General features: G+C 39.6%; 1 pseudogene; it reads right to left on the reverse strand.

The window, feature by feature from the left end:
- The window catches only part of LOC101822758, an 88343-nt pseudogene extending 68281 nt beyond the window's left edge, over positions 1–20062 (reverse strand).
- Positions 20063–21793: the final 1731 nt, after the last annotated feature.

A 21793-nucleotide genomic window follows, 5' to 3' on the forward strand; every position in this document is an offset into this window, starting at 1 on the left:
TAGGACCCAGATTGTGAAGAAGTTGCTATGGCAGTTGTGTTGGGACCCAGAGAGTGAAGGGTTTGCTATGACAGTTGTGTTAGGACCCAGAGTGTGAAGAGGTTGCTATGGTAGTTGTGTTGGGACTCAGGCAGTGACACTTCCTGTGGAGCCTGAATTTGCTGTGGAAACTTCAGGGTGTATTTTACAATGCTTATGTTTCCACATCACTGCACAAGCCTAAATGTCTTTTGGTCCTTTATTCACACCTAGTAGGATCTCCTCCAGAGGGTTGCTATAACGTTAAAAAATGCTGTCAGTATTCCTCCCAATAGTGCTCTAACCCGAGTACCTGAAGTTGGCTGAGGTTCACAGAATGGGAAAAGATATTCACTAACCCCACATCTGACAGAGGGCTAATCTCCAAAATTTACAAAGAACTCAAGAAGCAAGTCTCCAAAACAGCAAAGGATCCAATTAAAAAGTAAGCTACAGAACTAAATAGAGAATTCTCAAAAGAAGAGTCTAAAATGGCTGAGAGGCACTTGAGAAAGTGTTCAACATCCCTAGCCATCCAGGAAATGCAAATCAAAACAACTCTGAGATACCATCTTACTCCTGTCAGAATAGCTAAAGCCAAAAACACCAATGACAGTTTATGCTGGACAGGTTGTGGGGAAAGGGGAACAATCCTGCACTGCTGGTGGGAGTGTCAACTCCTGCAGCCACTTTGAAAATCAGTATGGAGATTCCTCAGAAAAATGGGAATAAGCCCACCACAAGACCCAGCAATTCCACTCTTAGGCACATATCCAAAAGATACACATTCATACAACAAGGACACCTGTTCCATTATGTTCACAGCAGCATTATTTGTAATAGCCAGAACTTGGAAGAAACCTAGATGCCCATCAACTGAAGAGTGGATAGAGAAAATGTGGTACATTTACACAATGGGGTACTATTCAGCAGAAAAAACAATCAAATCCTGAAATTTGCAGGAAAATGGATGGCACTAGAAGAAATAATAGTGAGTAAGGTAACCCAGTCACAAAAAGACAAGCATGGTATGTACTCTCTCATATATGGATTTTAGACATAGATCTGGGGAGTGCCAGCCTACAATCCCCTGGCCAGAGAGTCTGGGGAACAGAACCTTCATCCAGTGACTGATGGAAGCAGAGGCAGATTCCCACAGCTAAACACTGAGCTGAACTCAAGGAACCCAGTGACAGAGCGGGAAGACTGATGAGAAAAGGAGTTAAGACTGGGCTGGTTTAACCTCCAAAAACAGCTGACCTGAAAAGGGTTAGCTCTTGAATCCCAGACTGATCAAGACCCCCTGAATGTGGGTGTCAGTGATGAGGCCTAGGCAATCTATTGGGCCTTGGGTAGTAGATCAGTATTTATCCCTGACATACAAATGGACTTTGGGTGCCCATCTAACAATGAGAGATTCAATCTCAGCCTGGACTCTTGAGGGAGGTTCTAGGTCCTGCCCTGGATGAAATGACAGACTATGGGCATCCCTTTTGAGGGCCTCACCCTCCCTGAGGAAGTAAGGGGGTGTTGGGAGTTGGTGGAAGGGCATGGGAGGAGGGGAGGGTAAAGGAGAGGGACCTGGCATTGACATGTGAAGCAACCTTGTTCCTAATTTATATTTAAAAATAAAAATTAAAAAAAAGAATGTTGGAAGCACATGTGGACAATGTGGATCCAAAACTGGACAGCATTCTGGTTATTTTACCATCAAGAGAATGCCGCTTGTGACTATAAGGAAGAGGGAAGATATCATACTAGAATAGGTATTTCTGCCACATAAACAGAATAAAAACTGAAGACATATACAAAAAAGGTCTCTGGTTTGATATTAAAAGGTAAGTTAAAGCTTTGTCAACTTATGGGAAGGATCCAGCAGAGATTATTGTACCTTTAACAAATCAGGAAATTTTTCTCATTGTGGAAGGATAATGAATATTGGCAAAGGGCTTGCAGTGACTTTTGGGGAACAATTAGTAACAATTATCTCAAAACAGAGAGAATCAAATTCATAAAGAAAACAATTTGGGACTTCCGCCTGCACTCAGGGCAGATGGCAAAGGTGAGCTCTGGGTAACCATCTTAGACCCGAAATTCTCCTGCTTGGCCCCTCTCTGATCCCCTGACCTGGGGACTGGAGACAGATCCACTCACCCTGGAGAGACAACAAAGTGACCAGGAGCCTGCAGAGAGAACTGGTTCACTTCTGCTGGCACTCATGACAGAGGACAGAGAGCAGAGAGCAGAGAGCAGAGGACAGAGAGTATTGGATAAGCTTGCACCCACCGAAAGGGAACCCTGGTTGCCTACACACTAGGAGAGAAGAGGCTCTTTCTACACCTACTGTAAGATGTGATGGGAAAGAGGCAATATAAGAACACACTCAGCAACCAAAAAACAAATATGACACCACCAGAGTCTAGGAACTCTAAACCAGCAACACGGGATCACCCCAGTGCAGATGAAGCAGAAGAGAATGACCTTAAAAACACATTCGTGAAAAAGATAGAGGCCCTCAAAGAGGATATGAGAAAATCCCTTAAAGAAATGGAAGAAAAAACAAACCAAAAAAATCCAACCAATACAAGAAAGGGAGTAAAACACAAAGCAAAAATTACAAGAAACAATTCAAACAGTGCAAGGGTTGAAAACTAAAATATAGACAATCTAAAAAAACCACAGTCTGAAGGAATGCTGGAAAGAGAAAAACTGGGGAAATGGTCAGGTACTACAGATGCAAGCATAACCAACAGAATACAAGAGATGGAAGAGAGAATCTCAGGTGTTGAAGACACACAAGGAGAAATAGATTTGTCTATTCACTCATATATGGATTTTAGACATGGATCAGGATAGTGCCAGTCTGCACTTCCACTGACAGAGAGTCCGGGAAACAGGAAAGAACCTAAAAGATATGCATGGTACCCAAGAGAAGAGAAATGAAGCAAGATCCTCTGAACAGATGGGGAAAACGTCAACAGGTGGGGGGTGGTGGAAGCTGGGAAATAGAGAGGGGGAGAAGAGGAAGAGAGAGTAGGTCATGGGGGAACAGGAAGGTTGAGTGGGGGGGGTAGGATAGGGGAAGAGGGAATCATAGGTTAGAAGACAGATCAGACACCATTGTGACCTCTAGTGATCTAAAGGGATGACAACAATTGGCAAGCTAAGCAATAGTGGAGAGACCACCTCGAATGCCCATTCCTGACAATGAACTTGACATCTATAACCATCCGGGAGCCTTCATCCAGTGACTGATGGAAGCAGAGGTAAACACCCACAGTTAAATACTGAACAGAACGCAAGGAACCCAGCAACAGAGAGCGAGGAGCGATGAGCAAATTGGCAAAGAATGGGCTGGCAAAACCAGCAGAGACAGCTGATCTGAACAGGGGAGAGCTCTTGGACCCCAGACCAACAGCTGGGAGGCCAGCATGGAACTGATCCAGACCCCCTGAATGTGAGAGTCAGTGAGGAGGCCTGGGCAACCTATGGGGCCCTGAACAGTGGATCAGTGTTTATCCCTCAAATACAAACAGACATCATGTGTCCATAACACAAAGAGGGATGCTCTCTCAGCCTGGACTCTTAGGGGATTGCCTGGACCCTACCCTGAGTGAAATGACAGACTCTAGATATCCCCTATGTGGAAGGAATTGGCAATAGGGTGGGAGGCTGGGGGGGGGAAGGGGAGTGCGGGAGGAGGGGAGGGAGACGGAACTGGGATTGACATGTAAAACAAGCTATTTAAAATTAAAACAATAAATAAATAAAATGCTCAAAAAAAAAAACAGAAACACACCTCAGCTTCAAAGACAGATATTACCTCAGAGTTAAGGGTTGTGAAAAGATTTTCCAATCAAATGGACCCAAGAAGCAGGCAGGGGTAGCAATCCTAATATCTAACAAACTAGACTATAAACTGAAATGAATCAAAAGAGATGAAGGAGGTCATTTCATATTCATCACAGGAGAAATCCACCAAGATGAAGTCTTGATTCTGAACATCTATGCCCCAAACACAAAGGCATCCACATTCATAAAAGAGACATTACTAAAACTCAAACCATACATAAAACCTCGCACACTAATAGTGGGAGACTTCAACACCCCACTGTCACCACTAGACAGGACTACAAGGTAGAAACTTGACAATGAAACAAAGGAACTAATAGAGGTTATGACCCAATTGGGTTTGACAGACATCTATGGAACATTTCATCCAAACACAATGAATATACCTTCTTCTCAGTGCCATGTGGAACCTTCTCAAAAATCGACCACATACTTGGCAAAATAGCAAAGCTCAACAGGTACAAAAAAAATGGGATAACTCCACGTATCTTATCAGACCACCATGCTTTAATGTTAGAGAAGTTAGAGTTCAACAACAACACAAATTGCAGAAACCCTAAAACTCATGGAAATTGAATAATGCACAATTGCACCACTCCTGGATCACAGAAGAAATAAAAAAAAGAAATTAAAGACTTCCTAGATTTCAATGAGAATGAAGACACAACATACACAAATTTATGGGACACTTTGAAAGTAGTGTTGAGAGGAAAGTTCATAGCACTAAGTACCCACATGAAGAAACTGGAAAATAGTCACACTAGAGAATTAACAACTGAAAGCTCTAGAACAAAAAGAAGCAAACTCCCCCAGGAGGAGTAGACACCAGGAAATAATCAAACTGAGGGCTGAAATCAATAAAGCAGAAACTAGGAAAACAATACAAAGAATCAATGTAACAAAGAGTTGGTTCTTTGAGAAAACCAACAAGGTAAACAAACCTTTATCCAAACTCACCAAATGGCAGAATGTGAACATGCAAATTAACAAAATCAGAAATGAAAAGGTGAACAATGGATACTGAGGAAATACAGAGAATAATAAGGTCATATTTTGAAAACCTGTACTCCACAAAATTTGAATATTTAAAGAAAATGAACAACTTTCTGGATAGATATCACCTGCCAAAATTAAATCAAGAACAGATAAGCAATTTAAATAGACCTATAGCCCCTATGGAAATAGAATCAGTCATCAAAAGTCTCCCAACTAAAAAAAAAAAAAAAACCAGGGCCAGATGGCCTCAGTGCCAGATATTCAAAAGTCAGCTTATAGCAATTCTCCTCAAAGTATTCTATGCAATAGAAACAGAAGGGTCTTTGCCAAACTCTTTATACGAGGCCTCAATAACCTTGATTCCCAAGCTACAAAAAGACACAACTAAGAAAGAGAACTTCAGACCAGTATCCCTTATGAACATTGATGCAAAAATACTCAATAAAATACTGACAAATCAGATCCAAGAACACATCAGAAAACTCATCGAACATGATCAAATAGGTTTCATCCCAGTGATGTAGGGATGGTTCAACATAAAAAAGCCATCAATGTAATCTGTCATATAAACAAGTTGAGAAACAAAAATTACATGATCATCTCACTAGATGCTGAAAAATCCTTAGACAAAATCCAAACCCCTTCATGAATAAGAACTTGGAGAGAAACATAATAAAAAGTACATACAGCAAACCAACAGCCAACATCAAACTAAATGGAGAGAAACTCAAAGCAATTCCTCTAAAATCAGGAGCAAGGCAAGGCTGCCCACTCTCTCCATACCTTTTCAATATTGTACTTGAAGTTCTAGCAGGAACAATAAGACAACAAATGGAGATCAAGGAAATACAAATTGGAAAGAAGAGGTCAAACTTTCAGCATATGCAGATGATATGATAGTTTATATAAGTTACCCAAAAAACTCTACCAGGGAACTCCTACAGCTGATAAATACCTTCAGCAAAGTGGCAGGATATAAGATCAATTCAAGTAAATCAGTAGCCCTCTATATACAGATGATAAAAGGGCTGAGCAAGAAATCAGAGAAACATCACCCTTTACAATTGCCACAAACAACATAAAATATCTTGGGGTAATGCTAACCAAACAAGTGAAAGACCTATGTCACAAAAACTTTGAGTCTTTAAAGAAAGAAATTAGAGGTCTCCCATGCTCTTGAATAGATTTTGATGACTGTCTTATATATCATCCTAGAACCTCCATCCAGTGACTGATGGAAACAGAGGCAGACACCCACAGCTAAACACTGAACTGAACTCCTGGTACCCAGTGTCAGAGAGGGAGGAGTGATGAGCAAAAAGGTCAAGACTGGACTGGTGAAACCCACAGAAACACCTGACCTGAATAAGGGGGAGATCTTGGACCCCAGACTGATGGCTGAGAGGCCAGCATGGGACTGATTGAGACCCCCTGAATGTGGGTGTCAATGAGGAGACTTAGGCAATCTATGGGGTTTTGGGGTAGTAGATCACACAAATTGACTTTGTGGACCCATCCCACAATGAGGGATGCTTTCTCAATCTGGACATTTTGGGGAGGGCCTGGGCCTCCCAGGAACAAAATGACAGACTCTAGAGATCACCCTTGGAGGGCCTTACTCTCCCTAGGGAATGGAGTGTGGATTGGGTGAGGGACTGGGAGGGCTGTTGAGGGGAAGGAGATGGAGCTGGGACTAAAATAGGAAGCAATCTTGTTCCTAATTTAAATACATAATAAAAAAGTGTAATAAAAAGAAAACAATTTGGATTCTTCTATGTATTGTAAGAAAAATGACTATCTCTGGAGTTCTTACATTCTACACTGATACAAACAAGTCAGGTAAGGCAGGTTATAACTCAGGAAATATAATTAAAGTAGTTCAAAGCCCTTACAACTCTGTACAAAAGTCAGAGAGTTATATGCCATTCTCATGGTACTTAAAGACTTTACAGAGCCTCTCAATATAGTTACAGATTCTCAGTATGCAGAGAGAGTCATTTTACACATTGAGACTGCAGAATTTGTTCCTGATGATACAGAATTAACTTCATTGTTTCTACAATTACAGGAAACTATCAGAAATAAAACTCATCCTATACATATAACACACATCAGATCCCATATGGGTCTGCCAGGTCCTCTAGCACAAGACATTGATGAGATTGATTGTTTATTCATAGGAAGTGTGTTGGAAGCTTCAGAATTTCATAAGAAACACCATGTTAACAGCAAAGGCTTAAAGAAAGATTTTTCTATCACTTGGCAACAAGTCAAGGAAATAGTAAGAAACTGCCCCACCTGTTCATTTCTATAATCAAGTTCCATTACCAGCAGGCAGTAATCCCAAAGGTATGTGCTGAAATGAAATTTGGCAAATGGATGTATTTCACTTTCCAGAATTTGGAAGTTTGAAATATGTACACCATACCATAGACACGTTCTCAGATTTCCAACAGGCTATTGCCCTCAGTTCTGAAAAGGCTGATTCTGTTATCACACACCTCTTAGAGGTGATGGCTGTTATGGGTATACCTGCACAAATAAAAACTGACAATGCTCCAGCATATATGTCTCCAGCTAATTGGAACAGTTTTTCAAATATTGTAACATAAAACATGTAACTTTTATACCTCACAATCTTACAGAAAAAGCAGTGGTTGAGAGATCTAACCAAACCTTAAAAGAAATACTTCATAAACAGCCTGGGAGAACTAAGACCTCCAAACACAGTTTACATAATGCTTTACTAATGTTGAACTTTCTTAAAATTAATGAAAAAGGATAAACAGCTGCAGAAAGACACTGGACTACAGAAAAACTTCTGAACTAAACCAACCAGTGTATTTCAAGGATGTTATGACCTCATTGTGGAAACCAGAATATGTGTTACATTGGGGAAGGGATTTTGCCTTTGTTTCCACAGGAGAAGAAAAACTTTGAATTCCATCAAAATTAATCAAGATTTGATACAAACAGGAGAAACCTCCAGAGGAGGAAAGATGACAGCTCATCCACAGAGTCATATTATACAACATGTAAGGTGACCTCACAAGGGATGGGAAGTGTTTTGTTTTTGTCTTCACAGGGATACCCATCTCGAAACAGTGAAAAAATACTGGATGTATGGATACCTGAAGAAGAGAGGAAAGCTACCCAGAGGACCATCAAACAAACCAGAATCCACTGTGTGGTATCAATGTCTAACTCTCTCCATCTTGTTCTGATAATATCCATTTCTCCTTGCTTGTTAACACTCTTTTAGTCCCAACTCATTTAACTGAAGCTGACTTTGGAGTTGGATTGGCTCTCCTCCTCTAAATCTAAGCATGTTTTTAAAATAAAATTCAGAATTTCTATATTATATCAAAGAGCCATTGGTATAAGACAGAAGAAAACAAAACTAGGGACTGTCATCTGTTTTTACTCAGTTCCTTATCTGAAAGTCTAATTTCCCTCATGTTTACTATCTTCCTTATTGCTGCCTTTCCCAGTATGCATACATATAAAAGTTGAAAATTTCTCTGTTAACATTAATGTTTGAGTTTTCCAGAGAACAAGGGATTTCCTGACAGCAATCTTCAAACACATCAGAAAGAAAATGGGGTCCCACTTCATCAACTCCATCTAACAAGTACCATCCTGAAACCAGTTTGGAACTACATCACTCGTCACAGCTCCAGAGCAATGAACTGATAAGGTGCACCTTCTACAATCTGGCCAAAGCTTCAGACAAGAGCTTCAATCAATATTAGAACTTCAGTCAAGAACTTCAATCAAGCGTCTCCTGCCAAACAGAGACTATTTAATCTACTTAAGACTCTTGTTGCACTAACAATTTTCTTCCTACAGGTTCCCATGAGATTTCCATCGTCCCATTTCAGCGGGAAGTAATTTTGAGACTAGTACATACCCTTTCCTTACTGTTGATATTGCAGGATTGTTTACACCTGTGAGTGCTAGTTTTCAATTATTTAGGGTTGGGATTGGAAGAAGGTGTTCAGACTTGGGCATCCCTTTCAGATAAGTTTAGGAATTAGAGGGGATAGATATGCTTAGTTTAGGATATAAGTTAATTATAACTTGCTTATCAACTTCCATGTATATATGTTGTATATGTTTGAGCTTTGTATCAAGTTTAAATCATTTATTTAGACTAAAAAGGGAATTGTAGGGTAAAGATCACATACCCAAAATACTGTCCACAAGGTACATGAGACAAGTGTGGAATAAAAGGAGAAAGAAAGTAAGTCTTTTCTGTTGGATCCTGGCCGCTACGGGGGCAATAGAGAGATTCTCGGTAAGTGATTTCTATATTTAATAAAGTATCTTAGGCCTCCTTTTCAAGTAGCATTTATTTCCATCATCAGTGAAGGAGATAATTGACTTCTGCAAGTTAGTCTCTGACCTCTACACTTGTACCATAGTGTGTATGTACACAGATACATACAAAGTAAATAATTTAAAACAATTCTTTTATAAGGAATGGCAATGATAAGGCACCATCTTTCTTAGCTAGGGTTTCTATTGTTGTGACAAAACACCATGACCATAAAGCACATTGGAGAGGGAAGGGTTTATTTGGCTTACACTTCCACAGCATGGTTCATCATCAAAAAATGGACAGGAACAGAGACAGGACAGGATCTTTGAGGCAGGGCTGATGCAGAGTCCATGGAGGGGAGCTGCTTACTGGCTTACTTCTCATGGCTTGTTCATTCTGCTTTCATACAGAACCCAGGACCACTAGGCCAGCTCAGGAATGGCACCACTCAAAATGGGCTGGGCCCTCTCCCATCAGTAACTACTAATTAAGAAATTGCCTTTTTAATCTGATCATCTGGAGGCATTTTCTCAGTTAAGGTTCCCTCCATGCAGATAACTGTATGCAACCAGCACACCATCTGAGTTCAATAGCTGTCCACTGACTAGTAGATCCAGGAACACAGTGTCGTGGCATCTATATTTCCTTCCAGAAGATAAACAATGCTTGGTGGTAAGCTTCGGCGAGAAACCTGCTAAGCTCAGATTTTGCAGAAAGGCCTACTGAATTTTGAATATTCACAGCAAGAAAAAAAACTAAAAAACAAAACTGTGTTTCACTCTGACTGCAGGGGCATCAATTCTACATCAACAAAAGCGAAGAGTTCTCTTTTAAAGTAATAGCCAGTGAGGCACACATGCCTGAGGCAGTGTAATCTCATGTAAAAAGGATAAAGGAGAACGAGGCTTTCTGCCACTGCACACACATGTGGTGAACGTAATCTACCTGGTAAGACTTTTTTTATTTTTCTACTGTAGCTGATGACTTATGGTGATTAGAGGTCAATGCACTCTCCTGTCTCCATAAGTAAAAAGACTGCAGCAGGTTGAACACTGCTCATACTGGGTTTAAGATGTAAGTAACACATGATCCAGAAATTGCTACTACAAGCAGTCAGTGAAATGTTACAGATTCAAAGGTGGTCATTCCCATTGTCTCTTTCTGATGAAAAACTCTTCTGTGAATACAGCATCAGTCCACTTTTTATTAAATCATCAGAAGCAGTCTTAACTCAGAGTCCATTTAAAAGGCTTGCCACAAAGGTTTGTGCTGCCTAGCCAGAGAGCTACTATGAGAAAATTTGGGTGGTGGGTTTTTCCCCTAAGCCATCAGCCATCCCTGTCAAGTGTACAAGCCATGATTCATCTGAAACCAGTCAAGAGCAATAGACTAAAATTTTGGTAGAGGGGAAACAAGGCTAGATGCAGTTTTAAGTATTGTTTGTGGCTCACTGTACAAAGCAGAGCATCTTCCACCCCTCTCCCAGACACAAACAACCTGGTTTCCTCCTTTCTGTGTAAATATACCCAACTCCTTTCCACACAGAAAACCTGTCTTGCGACAGACAAGATATTCAGACTCTCATAGTGATTTTGATCCAAATTCTGAATATTTTTTCAATTTATATTGAGAAACTTGGAATGTATAGTGTTATGTGGACAATAAAATGGCAAGGTATTTGCAGAGAGTGTGTTAAAACACACAAAATTCATGCACTATGAAAATCACTTGTAGGCCATTGCCGAGAGGAAATGTCAATTGAAAATTTGTGTGAGCAGATACCAGTTTGCTACTGTATGAATTTGTGGTTCTACCAGGAACTGCAAGCTTTCAGGGTTAATTCCAAAGGTGACTACCAACAGTCTCAAGGCAGTCATTTCTCATCACCTTCAGTGGGAATAATTTATAGTTTAATTTTACACGCAGGCATACTAAATTAGTATTACTCATCAGAATCCTCTTATTAATAAAACAAACCAAATTAGGCACTGGAGAATCATTTTTGGAAATTCAATGACAATTTTACATTTTTAATAAAGGCTCAGAAATAGTATTGCAGAGCATATCGTACAGAGAACTGTGGTCAAATTTGACATCCATTAATAATTAAAGTGCAGAACCTGACAGAGGTGAAAATTGATATTGATTTCTTTCTTCTAATATTTGTAGGAGTTCTAAAAGGTAAATAAAATGAGATAACAAGACATATCGAATTTTGCTTATTTCTTTGATCATCCTTCCCCATGTGAGAGCACAGATCCCTCGTTTGTCTATGCATCTTGAATAATTCAATCCTCATAGACTTTCTAGTCCAATGCATTATAAAACAAACTCAGGATGAGTTTCAATCATATTATACTGCAAGCTGAATATTTCATGAAGGATTATTTAAAACAAAATGCATCGTGGTCCCAACAGTCTTTGAAACCAAATAATCCCAAGAGTTCAGTGAGGAAGTGTCAACACTGTGAATTCTTCAGTTCACAAAACTAAAGGAGTCCTGTTTGATGTACATTAACCATATCAATATTAACAGCATTCTGCTGGAGTTCAGCATTGACTGGAGAGCTGTGCTAGTTTTCATCTTGTATTTTAACTAGTTGTGAGAGCAGAGAGAGAATTGTTCTTGCATTGAACTTGACCTGCCTCTGGGAATGCTTTCTGCTCCATCCATTTTGAAAGCTTTATTCGGTTGAATTTCATTGCCTCCCTCCTTCTTAGCACTTGCTCCCAAGGGAAAATGAAAAATGGTTAGACACTGACACAGCAGAGACTTTGCTGGGAGAAGAGTCTTTCACTGTCCCATCTTCCAAGTGACACTGCTGACCTTCTGACATTGAAGTCACTCTGTATAGAAAGACACCAACATTGATTGGCAAACTACAAACTGTTTTAAAGCATAATTTTAATTTTGAGCATTATCTTCATGTTAGAGTGTGACTTATTTAGCAGCTAGCAAATAATGAATGACGAAGCACAATGATTTCAATGTGCTGTGTACATAGAATGAAGAATGAAGCAATGATCAGTCATTCTCTGGAGTCATAGAGAATACTGTTACTTCAATAAATGTCAATAACCAAGCATATCTATACAGGTATTTTACAATTAGGTGGTTTTCTCTGCCAGTTGACCCTGACTGTTAGGTCACTGAAAAGTTAATATTAATGTGAAGACTCTCCTTTTTCTGTTGAAATGGCTATAACTTTGCAAGTAAAAACAGAAGAAAAAATTATTCCTGTTAGGAAGGCATGAAGAGAAAGGAAGAAAGGGCAGGAGGGCAAATGAGCTACTAAATGGGTGCTGTGGGACAAATCTCCTTTTCAGTCTTTAATGAACACAATACTTCTCAGGCTTGAATAGAGAATTCATCTCAAATGTGAGGTGAGAAGATTTTAAATTCAATGAACTTCTATATAAAGACATTTCTGGACTCAGGAGAAAGCAATAATTGTTAATTCTGCATACCAAGTCCTTAGCTCATTGAAAAACACTGTGCTCAAAAAGACATCTACTGGCCCTTCCTAGCAATTTCCTAACCAAACAATGTGGAATCAATTAGATGATATTTCTTCTTTATTGCCATGCATAGTAGGAACACAAAATTAAGAACTGAGATAAACAAAGTTAACACTAATACAAAGGATCTTCATTTGCTTTCTATTGCTATAAGAGAATACTTGAGACTAGATAATATTTTGATTAAATTTATTTATTTATTTTACATCCTGATCCCCTCCCTCTTACCCTCTCAGTCCCTTCCTCACTTCCCTATCCCCTGTCTTCTGAGGAAAGGGAAAAAAATCAATTATCTTCAAACTGAGAAGGGGCAAGTGGAAGAACAGGGGAGGATAGGGAATGGTGGGGGAAAAGATGAAGAATACTATAAAGTTCCATCTGACTTGAAAGAACCCAGTTTGGCTTCTGTTCTTCCCCAGAAGCAGGGCATGAGAAATGTAGGTAAATACTCCTGAATCAGTTTGAGTGTGTGTACCAAAACCAGATTAAAGAATAGTCCTAAGAAAACATACTTGTTCCTGTCAGTACTCCCAGGTGTACACAGTGGTGGAATGATCTGCATTGTTTCATTCAACTTCTATTTAAATTCTAGTCAGAACGTAAGAACTGACCAATCAGATAATGGACATTTCCATGTTTCAGAATGGGAACCTCAGCCTCATCTGCAGTGTGCTTGTCTTGAACTCTGACAATCAGTTTTCTTCCTATACAACTGTCAAAGAGGATGGGGGAAATGAGAGTGGTGTGGATGTCCTTGTCTTCTGTCTATATCTCCTGCTATGATCCTGGATGTACCACTGTCTTCCTAAATGCAACCTAAGCACCCTGGCCAAGAGACAGGCCACAGACAGGTTGCTTAGTGCTAACTGCCCAGCACTGACTATTTGTATCACTGAGCACAGAATAGACGGAAGTACTGAGCTGATCTGTAAAGAGAATGCAAAGATAATTTCAGTAGGCAGAACTAATGAGAGTGGATTAAATGATGTAGAAGTGCTGCATTAGGTATTTTATCTTAGTCAGAGAAAAGTGTGAAAATTCAAAATGTAATATTCCATTACTCTCTTCTGTTTTAAATCTCAGATTGCAGATTAAAACTTAGAAATGTCTCAAAATCTTACATCAGTTCTTACTACTTATTTCCTTTTGTATATGCACATGTGTGTGAGTGTGGCCATGCATGTATCACTACACATGTGTGGAAGTCAGGACAGTTCTCCAGAGTCTATTCTTTCCTGCCTTCCCTGAGAATCCAAACAGTTACCTCTGCCCACTGAGCCATCTCACAGTCCTTAGTTCAGTTTTTAATATACACTGGCTATGGATTTATGTAAAGGGTAAAGAACTAAGGATTTGAGTAAAGATGATCATTTGGAGACCTCCAGGACACACAATTGTGAGTCCTTATATGGAACGTCCAACACCCTCAGAAAATATATGAATTCGGATCTTGTCTTTGGGGGCTTGCTCGCAGCTTTTCCCTGGGTTCTCTGTCCTCTCTTACTTTTACTTTGAGCTATTCCTTTCAATGATGTCTCTATCCATGCTTTAGAGAAAGCCTCTCCTCCCCTTCCAGGATTGTCTGTTTTTAATGCTTATCCACCTCAAGCCCTAGTCATGGCTTTGATGGCTCCAAGACAAATTCTAGTAACAGACCTCATTCATGAAGGGTAATTCTGATCCAGGTCCTTTATTTAACAAGCTCACCTGCTTCCCCTTGTCCTACACAGCAAAGAGGTCAATAAACTAAGTCTATGTAAAAAGAAAGAGTTAATATAAACAGAAGACTAGCAAAAGTTTTAGATGATATTTCAGGTCTAAAAATAAATAAAACAAAAGAAAATCTAGCTGTTCTGAAGTCACTCTTCTCATCTATTTTTTTGAAAGGCTTCTTCACTGCATAAAAAACCCACAAAAATTTATATGAAAAGCAAATGTTATTATGGATTGTTCTAGGATAAAATCTAGAGAGAAAGATAATCTATACACTCTGTCTTACACAATGAAGAAACCCATCTAATTCTGTATAAGCTTTTCCTCCATCCTGTATTCAAACCTTTCTGATGCTTCAAATGTGCACAGACAAAAACTCTGGACATTCTCTAACTGGGCATCCCTTGTAACAAAGACAATTTCTAAGCACTGATTAAGATACAATTTAAATCTTTAACACATTGGTTAATTTAAATTTGTTGATAATAAAAATTGTACCCAAGACTACTTCCATGTTTTATATATTTATATCTGTTTGGTTTTTAAAATACCATAACCATGTTTTCCATGATTCAAATATGCTTCCTGGGGTTTTCATTTGAAATAGAATTATTGTATGAAGAAAGGGTGTTTTAATAAGTACCATGAAGAAATTAATATAGCAATTATCAGGTAAGAAAAAAGATACACAAGTTTTAGATATAAACTGCATTTTTATACTTGGAGTTAAAGAAAAGAGAATGCCTATAAATGAAAGAAGTTTCTTTGGAGATTCTGTCATCAGATAAATTATTGTTCCAAAATGGAAGTAGTCAGATGAGGACAAAACTAGGTAGCATTGTAAAAGAATTTGAAACTCAAAGAAATATAATGACTAAGTTGAGTACAATAAAGGTAATTAAATTTCTTATTCAATACACTGATTTAAAACTGATGCCTGCTTCTCTTTACAACAATTTTCTTAAATATTGGTCTGTTCTTAGTAACATCTGTAGTAAGACAGAAAAACATTTTTACTGCTTATCTTTTTTATTAAATGAGCCATTTAAAACTTGTCAAAAAAGGATTTACATGAGGGCTCTTTGTATGTTTCTCATTAGTTAGGGTCTTCTTGTGCCGGACAACTGCTGCCCTAGTAGAAGGAAAATTTCTGTTAAAACTAATTACTTCATATTACTCAGCTGCTGAAGAAATGACTGATGGGAGTTGCCATTCTCTAAATCTGTCTCTTATTGGTTGTTGAATAAAGCACTGTTGGCCAAAAGGGAAGCAAGATAGGAGGGACTAGTTTCAAGGAGGATTCTGGGAAAGAGAAGCACAGGGAGACATCATGGAGCCGCCATAGAAGTAAGAGGTCTGGACTGTTTCTCTGGTAAGAGAAATACTTAGATGGGATAAATACTTAAGTCAGAGCTAGCCAGTAAGAAACAAGCAAATGGCCAACAGCTTCATAATTAATATAGCCTCCTGTGTGTTTATTTGGGACTGATACAGCGCTGGAACCAGGCTGGTGGGAAGGCTTTACCCAACAAATGATGTCATGAAATTTGCAGGCAAGTGGCTAGAACAAGAAAAAAAATCATCCTGAGTAAGGTAACCTAGATCCAGAAAGACAAACATAGTATATACTCACTTATAAGTGTATATCAGAGATTAAGCGAACGATAATCAGGATAAATCCACAGACCCAGAGAGGCTAAGTAACAAGGGGCCTCCCAGCTTCCATATACCATCACCACAAACTTATTTTAATAGACAAATATTCATATCTATTGGTAAAATTTGATCTTGTATAAACAGTCTGATGACTATAACTGCTGATGAAATTAATGGCTTTTGTAGTCAACATTGAAGATTTCCTTTTTATTTTAAATTTATTTATTTTACTTCCTCACCCCATTTTCCTCTCCCTCCTCTTCTCAAAGTCCTTCCTCCCAACTGCCCTCTCCCTCTCTTCAATCTACTTCTTTGCCATTTCTATTCAAAAAGAACAGGCCTCCCATGGATATCAACAAAATGTGGCATATCAAGTTGCAGTAATAATAAGCACCTCCCCTTGTACTAAGGCTGGGCAAGCCAACCCACTATGAGGAATGGGGTACCAAAAGCCTGCAAAAGAGTTAGAGATAGCCCTTGCTCCCACTGTTAGGAATGTCCCATAAGGAGATCAAGCTATACAACCGACCCATATATGTAGAGGGCATAGGTCAGTAGCATGCAGGCCCCATGGTTGTTGATTCAGATTCTGTGAGCTCCTATGAGCCCAGGATAGTTGATTGTGAGGGTTTTCTTGTGAAGTCTTGGACACTCCCCTGGCTCCTACAATTAGTCATGCCCATCTTTAGTGGGATTCCCTGAGATCTGTCTAATGTTTGGCTGTGGGTCTCTGCCTCTGTTTCCAACAGTTTCTGGGTAAAGCCTCTCTGATGACAATTGGGCTAGGTGCCAATCTATGAGTATAGCAGAATATAATTAGGCCTCATTATATTCACATTGTTCCTCCAGTCATGTTTGGTTCTATCCTAAGTCTCTGGGTCATTCAGCCTCTGGGTGCTGGTGCTGTAGACAGTGTCAGGGGTGCCCATTCTCATAGAAAGTGTCTCAAACTGGACCAGTCATTGGTTGGTTGTTCCCACAATCTCTGCAACACCCTTACCCCAGGACATCCCATAGGCAGGGCAGACTGTAGGTCATAGGTTATGTGACTGGAATGGTGCTCCAGTGCCTCTATGGGAACTCTTGCCTGGTCACAGAAGATAGCCAATTCAAGCTACATATCCATTGTTGCTAGGAGCCTTAGTTGAGGTCACCATTGTAGATTCCTGGGAATTTCCCTTGTACCAGGTTTCTACCTGATCCTGAAATGACGCCCCCCCCCACTGCTCCAGTCTTCTATTCTAGTACTCTCCTCCTCTGTCTTAGTTTGGGTTTCTATTGCTGGGAAGACACACCATGACCAAGACAACTCTAATAATAGGAAAATATTTAATGGGTGGGCTTACAATTTCAGAAGTCTAATCTATTATTATTAGCCATTGTTTGACATAAGGGTATGCAGGCAGACATGGTGTTAGACAGGGAGCTGAGAGTCCTACATCTGGCCCCATAGACAACAGGAAGTGAATCATGTATCACATTGAGCAAAGCTTGAGCACAGGAAACATCAGAGCCCACCCTCCACAATGAATCACTCCTCCAACAAAGCCACACCTCTCAATAGTGCTACTCCCTAGGATCTTGTAGGAGCCATTTACATTCAAACTACCAAATTCTCTATCCCTCAAAACCCTCATGTTCCACACCCATCCCCAGGCCACCCATGAAATTTTTCCTAGTTCCCCTTTCCAGAGACATCCAAGCATTCCACTTTGAGTCCTCCTTGTCACCTAGTCTCTCTTGGTGTGTGAATTGTAGCATGGTTATGAGTGAGTACATATCTCGTTTGTATCTCTGGGTCTGGGCTACCTCACTTGGGATGCTTTCTTCTGGTTCCATCCATTTGCCTATAAATTTCAAGTTGTCACTGTTTTTAACAGCTAAGTAATATTCCGTTGTGCAAATATACCACATTTTCTTTATCCATTCTTTGGTTGAAGTACATCTAGGTTGTTTTCAGGTTCTGGCTATTGTTAATAAAGTAGAAATGAATATAGTTGAGCAAGTGTGCTTGTGGTATAGTTGAGCATCCTTTGACTGTATGCTCAACAGTGATACAGCTGGGTCTTAAGGTACATTGATTCCCAGTTTTCTAAGAAACTGACATATTGATTTCCTAAGTGGCCATACAAGTATGCACTCCTATCAACAAAGGAGTGCTAACCTTGCTCCACATCCTCTCCAGCATAAGCTGTCACTTGTGTTTTTGCTCTTAGCCATTCTGTCAAATATCAGATAGCATCTCAGAGTTATTTTTATTTGCATTTCCCTGATGTCTAAGGATGTTAAACATTTATTTAAGTGTTTGTCAGCCATATGAGATTCTCCTGTTGAGAATTATGTTTAGATTTGTACACCATTTTATAACTGGACTATGTAGTTTACTGATGCCTAGTTTCTTGTGTGCTTTATATATTTTAGATATTAGACCTCTGTCAGATGTGGAGTTGGTGAAGATCTTTTCCTGTGGTGATATATTGTTTATGATTTAGTAAAGATTTCCTGAAGTATCAGAATGCAAAGCCAGCCACACTAGTTAGCTATAGAAGCTAAGAGGTGGGGTATACACCTTTAATCCCAGAATCCAGAGGTAGATGGATTTCTGTTAGTTCAAGGCCACACTGAGCTACACAAAATTGATCCAGTCTACAAGAGAAACAGTTCACACAAAGGAGATCTCAGCACTTAGGATCCCATACCTTTAATCCCAGGATTTGAGAGGTATAAAAGAAAAAATCAAAGGGCTGAACCCCAATATAAGTCTCTGGATCTTTATTAATTGTGTTACATTTTCCCATCCTGTATGCTGCCATTTTGTCATTTTGACAGTGTCTCTTGTCTAACAGAAGCTCTTCAGTTTCGTGGGGTCCCATGTATTAATTGTTGATCTCAGTGCCTGTGCTATTGCTGTTCTGTTGAAGTTTTCTCCTGTGTCAATGAGTTCAAGACTACTATTACCCACTTTCTTTTCTATTAGGTTTGATATGACTGGTTTTATGTTGAGGTCTTTGATCCACTTGAACTTAAGTATTATTTTCTCTCTGGTCTTCTGCCCAGAAATGCCTGAGGTTGAATTCTGCTTCAGATGGGGGCTGGAATACGAATGGCCTAGGTGGCTTATGGTCCAACAGCATGGTGGTACCCAAGTTTGGGGCTGGAGTACTAGCAATGTGCATAGCTTCAGATATGGCCAGGGGTCTTTTGGGGTTCAGGATGCTGGCCTGGTTTAAGATGAGGTAGAAGACTTCTGATAGTTTTCAGGGAGTTGGACTGGTCTCTTGTATTCAGGATGCTAACCTGGCCTCTGGGTTTAAAGATGCTGGCCTGGACTCTGATTTTTGGTGAGCTAGCCTGACCTCTGATGGAGTAGAAGGCTTCTACCAGATATGTGGGCCAAGATAAGGTAACAAGGAGAGAATGGGTACTTGGGGTTATGCTGGGCAGGGGCAAGCAGGAAAGGGGCTTGGCAGGGTGGCTTCCATGGTTTTCAAGGAACTGAACTGGCCTCTGATGGGGTAGAAGGCTTCTGCCAGAACTATGGGATAAGATATGGTGATGAGGCCGGGCGATGGTGGTGCACGCCTTTAATCCCAGCACTCGGGAGGCAGAGTCAGGTGGATCTCTGTGAGTTTGAGACCAGCCTGATCTACAAGAGCTAGTTCCAGGACAGGCTCGAAAACAATACAGAGAAACCCTGTCTCGAAAAAAAAAAAGATATGGTGATGAGGAGAGGAGGGGGAATTGAAGTTCTGCTTCGTGAGTACAGGCACCCAGATTGAAGTCAGTCTTACCTGGGGTTCAGGACGCTGGTTTGGCCTCTGGTAGAGAAGGAGGTTTCCACCATCGTTTTAGGCCAAGATATGATGACAAGGAGAGGAGGGGTGATTGGGGTTGTGTTGGCAGACATGGGTGAGCTGGGGAGGGGCAGACTTACCTGTGGTTCAGGATGCTGGTTTGGCCTCTGGTAGAGAAGGAGGTTTCCACCATCGTTTTAGGCCAAGATATGATGACAAGGAGAGGAGGGGTGATTGGGGTTGTGTTGGCAGACATGGGTGAGCTGGGGAGGGGCAGACTTACCTGTGGTTCAGGATGCTGGCCTGGCCTCTGGTAGTACAAGGGCAACTTTTTGCTTCCTTAGATGATGCTTCCATTAGGAAAACCTCAGTTACTTCATGTAGTAAGTACTGAGCAGCCCATAAAAAAACTGTGTGAGCTATCTCTTTTATGGGTAAATGAACTGTCAGATGAGATTTTTGTATACAATAACTAAAATGTCAGGACAGGATATAGCATCATTCCATCTAAATTTCTGAGAGACAAAAGGTCACTACAAGGCTACCATTAGCCTGAAGAGCAAGTATTCTGTCAGGTATTTCTAGCCACCTACTCTGCTGGAAAACTTCAGATGAATTCAGAGACACACTGTTATCATAATAAACTTAATGTATCCACATGGACTTTAGCAAAGGCAGATGAAAACTTCAACTACATCAGAAAATGAACACAGGAGTGACCAAACTCAAAACCATGCTAAATATATTGATCTTGGTTTTAATATCTTCAAGGTTTTATATATTTAGATTTCCTAATGATTATCTAAGATATTTACAGGCTTTCTTGAATATAACTAAGTTAAAAATAATGCTAATCTTTGTTTTAATAAGCCAGCAATGAAATTTTGCTTGCAGAGCAAAACTTTCTGTACACGTGCCACGATTTTTCTGAAGGAGTTTGCAAATAAATGCTATTTGTTTGGAACACAATAAATAAATAAACCAACAATGAGAAAGATATCAGTCTTTCCTATAATGTTTCTGTTATAACTGTCTGTCTACCAGAACTCTTACATTACTTAAACCAATCTTATTAAATCAATTGAGTTTATAATACTACTTCTATAAAGAAATTCTCTCATTATTTTGTATAATTTTAATTTAAAAGTTCTAGTTTTTCAATTTACAAAAGCTTTCCTACAAAGGAAAAAACTCCAGTGAATTGTATTGCTGTTTATATTAGCTTTAAAATAATTAAATATATCACACAAAAAATTCTAAAAGATTCTATTTGATACTCAGTATCTTAGTCAGTGTTCTACTGCTGTGAAGAGACACCATGACCACAACAACTCTTATAAAAGAAAGAATTTCATGTTTCTTGGGGGAGTATTTAAGGTGTCCTAGAGTGTAGTTATCTGGAATTCCAAAGAAATAATTTAACAGCAGTCAGATTTTGCCAACATATACTAAATAGACAATGTTACAAAATGAATCTCATTTGATTCAACTTCCCTATATAATTAAAAGTTAGTAGATTTTGGCATGCCCACAAAACCTATAAATCCTGCTTTCTAATGGTTCTGACCTCTATTTTCTATGTGATGTATATACGTCTGTTTATACATATATATAATAAGTTTAAATGAAAAATTCCCATCTTAGGTCACAAGGCTCTCCACAAGTTTGATAGACTAGCAAAAATCCCCACACCAGGCACAAGAAGCCCTCCTTTCATTTCTTGGTCAAGCTAGTCCAAAAGACATCCAAATTATGATAGGGTATTGCTTTTGCCATTGCTTGGCCTGCAGAGGTAGGTGGTAAATCCTATGGTAAAAAACACCATGCACTTTGGACAGAGCTTAGAGGACCCAAGCATAGATCTGACATGAAAGCCTCCTCAAGGACTAGCCTCCATGGTACCAGAAGGTACTGTGCAATCTTC

The sequence above is a fragment of the Mesocricetus auratus genome, unplaced genomic scaffold (genome assembly GCF_017639785.1).
Source record: "Mesocricetus auratus isolate SY011 unplaced genomic scaffold, BCM_Maur_2.0 Super-Scaffold_100014, whole genome shotgun sequence".
NCBI lineage: Eukaryota > Metazoa > Chordata > Mammalia > Rodentia > Cricetidae > Mesocricetus > Mesocricetus auratus.